Source organism: Tuber melanosporum, assembly GCF_000151645.1.
Source record: "Tuber melanosporum whole genome shotgun sequence assembly, scaffold_132, strain Mel28".
Taxonomy (NCBI): domain Eukaryota; kingdom Fungi; phylum Ascomycota; class Pezizomycetes; order Pezizales; family Tuberaceae; genus Tuber; species Tuber melanosporum.
Window position 1 is genome coordinate 227,482 of NW_003298789.1, and position 4,090 is coordinate 231,571.

Below are 4,090 nucleotides of genomic sequence, written 5' to 3' on the forward strand. Positions count from 1 at the left end.
TTTTTTAAAAAAAAAAGCAAGCGCCTGTTTGGGACATCTATAAAAATGGTGTTCTTTTAAATGCAGTTGCTTTTTTTTTTAACTTTTTTTTCTATAACATTTTTTCTGTAAAATAAACAGGAGATTAGGATACAATAGAAATATAAAAATAAAATTAATGAAATGACTAATATAATCTTTATGAGAGTGATAATAATTCCAATGAATATTTCTATAATTCTTTTCAAAATATTCTAATTGATTCAAAGAGCAATTTACAAACAAATTTCAAGATTCCCCCATATACAGCATTTAATTCTAAAACTATGGCTTTCCTGACTGGCTTTTGGAAGCTATTTTCTCCCCTTTTGCCTTCTTGCACTTGCCTTAATAAGGCTTCAACTAGAACGCTTTCCGTCTTATCAATCCAAATACTATTTTCCATAATAGATTGCATAACTCTTAGTATATATATCTTCAAAATAACTTCATAGAAAACAGTAATAGGGGAAGAGAAAACTACTTGGAAGAGTTTGGAGTTGGAGATAATGCTCAGAGATAGAAGTAGTTTGTGTTTAGTTGTAAGGTAAAAAGAGGAAAGAAGTTTGATGTAAAAATATGATTCACGGAAAGGTTTTGTGTATATAATAGAAGAGAATTATGCCAAGCCACAAGTGTGTCTATAGTAGGGATATTTTATAAAAGCAATCATGCTAACAATACTGGATGCTTGGCTTTAGGTTTATATATTTTATACCTATTATTTAGAGTGTATTTTTCTTATATATATTAGCCGGAAAAAAAGAGAAACCATTGCCGAACACTATTTTTTCTGAAAAATACCATTTTTTTTAAATGGCTTTAAAACCATTTTCAGGAAAAACATCTTTTTTTTATAACTGTGTGTGGAACAGGGCCTAATTATTTTAATTTTTTAATTTTTATTTGTTTTATATATCCAAAAAGTCATTCAAGGCGAAGCCTTAAGAGAAGGGAACTCATGTTCGGAATATGAGGATCCTATACCTAGGAACCACCCGAAGTAGAGTAACCCCTCTTGGAATTGGAATCCATAGTTTCCAATACCCCATCCCGCCCCTTTACGGTGCCTGCAAATCACTATATATGTCAATCTCAGTTACATAGCTCAGTTGGAATATCACGTGACTTTTCACTAAAGGTCACTTGTTCAACTCCTATTGTCATCAAAGTTATTTTTATTATTGAGTGATTTTCTACCAATGCCACTTACAACTGCAAGACTTCCTACACGCCAACTGAGGACCCGTGACCAAAGGTTTATGATTCTATTCTATAGACGAGCTTCTCCTGTACATGAAGAAAGATACTGAATCAGAATCTATAGGTTAGATCAGGAGATATTGAGCTTCGAAGTAGATGATTAAAGGTTACATACACGACTTCGCAGAGTTACCCAGAGTAACTGAGAGTTGCCGACCGCGAGATTATCTACCAATCCGGTAGATGAATTACCTGCAAATTAGTAGGAAGTTTTCCCGAAGATATCTGTCAGTTGGGTAGAGAGTTATGAAGATTTGAAGTCAGGTGATCTAGAAAGGTTGTTATTATGACTATTTTAGCAAATACAACCTGCAGATGAAACTAATTATTTCATCAATAATAGAGACAATTGGGGCCAACTCTGTTCGACATGAAAACTAGGCTATAAGTCTAAAGCCTCTGATGACTGGATAATTACTATTGGGAACAGCATAGTTTCTTGTTAGTTGTATCGTAATTGCCGAAGAGAGTGTAATAACTTTCAAGGTTTCCAGGTGTTTACACCTTAGAAGAATACCACATGTTGTGAGTTACAATCAGAGAGGTACTGAGTTGTATAATAGGTAGATGTAGTCCGCGAATACTCTGACATGGAATATAAATATTGAAGTACCTCCCAAGCTTTTAGACATCATCATGCAATGAACAAGAGACCTTAACTATATATTATTGTCTTCACAATTCTATTCTACTTTACCTACTTCACTTCACTCTTAGTAGTCGTAAACAAAATGAGTGAAGCTTGAGCCTTCTTAGACAATCTCTGCTTATACAAATGAAACTTGGTTGGCCTAGACAACTTTAAAGTAAATCAGGTTGTCTCTGCCTAATAGAAACAGTTCAGTTCCCAATTCGCAAAATAGTAATTATTGAAGAGGATATGATGGTTTTTATACTCTCCTAGTGTTCTCACTCCAGGAGGATATCTGATGTTGCAAGTTATAGTTAAAGAGGTGCATAATTTGTATGAGAAATAGATGTGGTTTGTGAATACTCAGACAAGCAATATAAATATCGAAGTGCCTTCCAAGCCTTTAGACATCATTAAGGAATGGAGAAGAGACCTTAACAATATAATATTGTTCACACAATTCTATACTACTTTACATTGCTTTAAGTAGTCATAAATTAAATAAGTTACACTTTGAGACTTCCAAGACAACTCTTGCTCTACAAACCAAATCTCTATTGGCCTCTATGAGTCTGACTCTATACAGATTGTCTCTGACTAACACATCCCTGCCTTTCAGAAAATAGTTCTCTGATCTCTAGTGTAATGAGAGCTTCATATGAGAAGATAGACTCCAAGAATACAATTGTACTAACTTGAATTTTTTAGAAGATCAAGATAAATAAAAGTCTTTATTTCTGAATAGCAAAGTTGGAGAAACAAAACTTTAAAACTTAATATTGTTAAGCTCACAGCTTCACTTAATAAGTTCCTTATCTTAAGAAAGAGTTGATTACTATAGTAGTAGTAAGTATATAGAGTGCACAGACTCCTTCATAGAGTAGCTGCCTACAGATTCTAATTTACCAGAGTTGCTAATACCTCTCTCTAGCCGTATTATAAGGTCTACATATCCTTAGGGAAATTTTGAAAGTTGTACCCTCTGACTATGATGTGACTTCAATAAAGTTTATCTTATAACAACATATATATCACTGTCATCTCTCCAGCCAGAGGCTGTTTACTGAATAAATAAGAGATGATCTCTGGATACTTCTGATAAGTAAAATAGAAAGTATCCCTAAGAGATGTATTGTGTTATTAGGCTTTAAAGTTAGATACCGTAACTATGTATTAAAGGTAAGAGAACATTTTCATCATGATAATCTGCAAATACTCCTACAGTGCCCCATAAGATATGAGGGAGAATTACCTATTTAAAGGCTACTGTATGTTAGTTGGTTCAGAATTCAGGATCTCACATGAGGTAATTCTCTCTCAGATGCATTACAGACTATGGAGAAGCTGCTTAGACTCAGAAGACCAAATAGGTAGTAGACACAAAGTGTTGGTACACTGTCTATTAAGTGCATTATATATAAGTAGTAGACACATTGGGTGTAACTTTGTAAATTTAGAAGAGAGAGTAGGAATGATCATCAATAGGACTAAAGTTTCAGGAAGGTGTCTATTTGACTCTATAAATTGGAGATGGTCAGTTGAAAGATAAAGGTAGACTCTTAAACAATGAAGATTTTATTAACAGGACTATGAAGAGGTGTGAAAGAATTCAGACTCAAACAAGGTTCACACTGATTACAACTGAGGACTATTACATACAGATTAAGATGAGGTACTTGGATATATAGTAGTTACAAGTAGTCTACGAATACTCAGATATGAGATATAAATATCAAAGTACCTCATTCACTTTAGAGACATTGTCAAGCAAGGGAGAAGAGATGTTTGAATAATAATATTGTTCAATAAAAGAATCTCAGTTATAATATCTTGACTGCTCTCTCAGATGAGTCCCTAGTAGTCAAAAATGAAAAGAATATTATTAAACCTTCCTGGACAATTTCTGTTTATACTAAAGAGTCTGGTCAAAGTTTTCTTAATCTATAGTAGAGTTGGCTTGGACCTATCAAGTAGAGGAGCACTTGTAGATAATTAAATAAATATTATATATTATCAGATACTTCCTATCACTACCATCGACTGTTTTGGCTACACCTCTAGTGATTGAAATTTATTTCCTATTTAGTAAGACCACAATATAGAAGTTTTTCTCAAGACCTGTTTTAACTGTTCCTTCTCCTAAGGTTTTCGCCCCGGCGGATGCTCCCCCAGCTGACC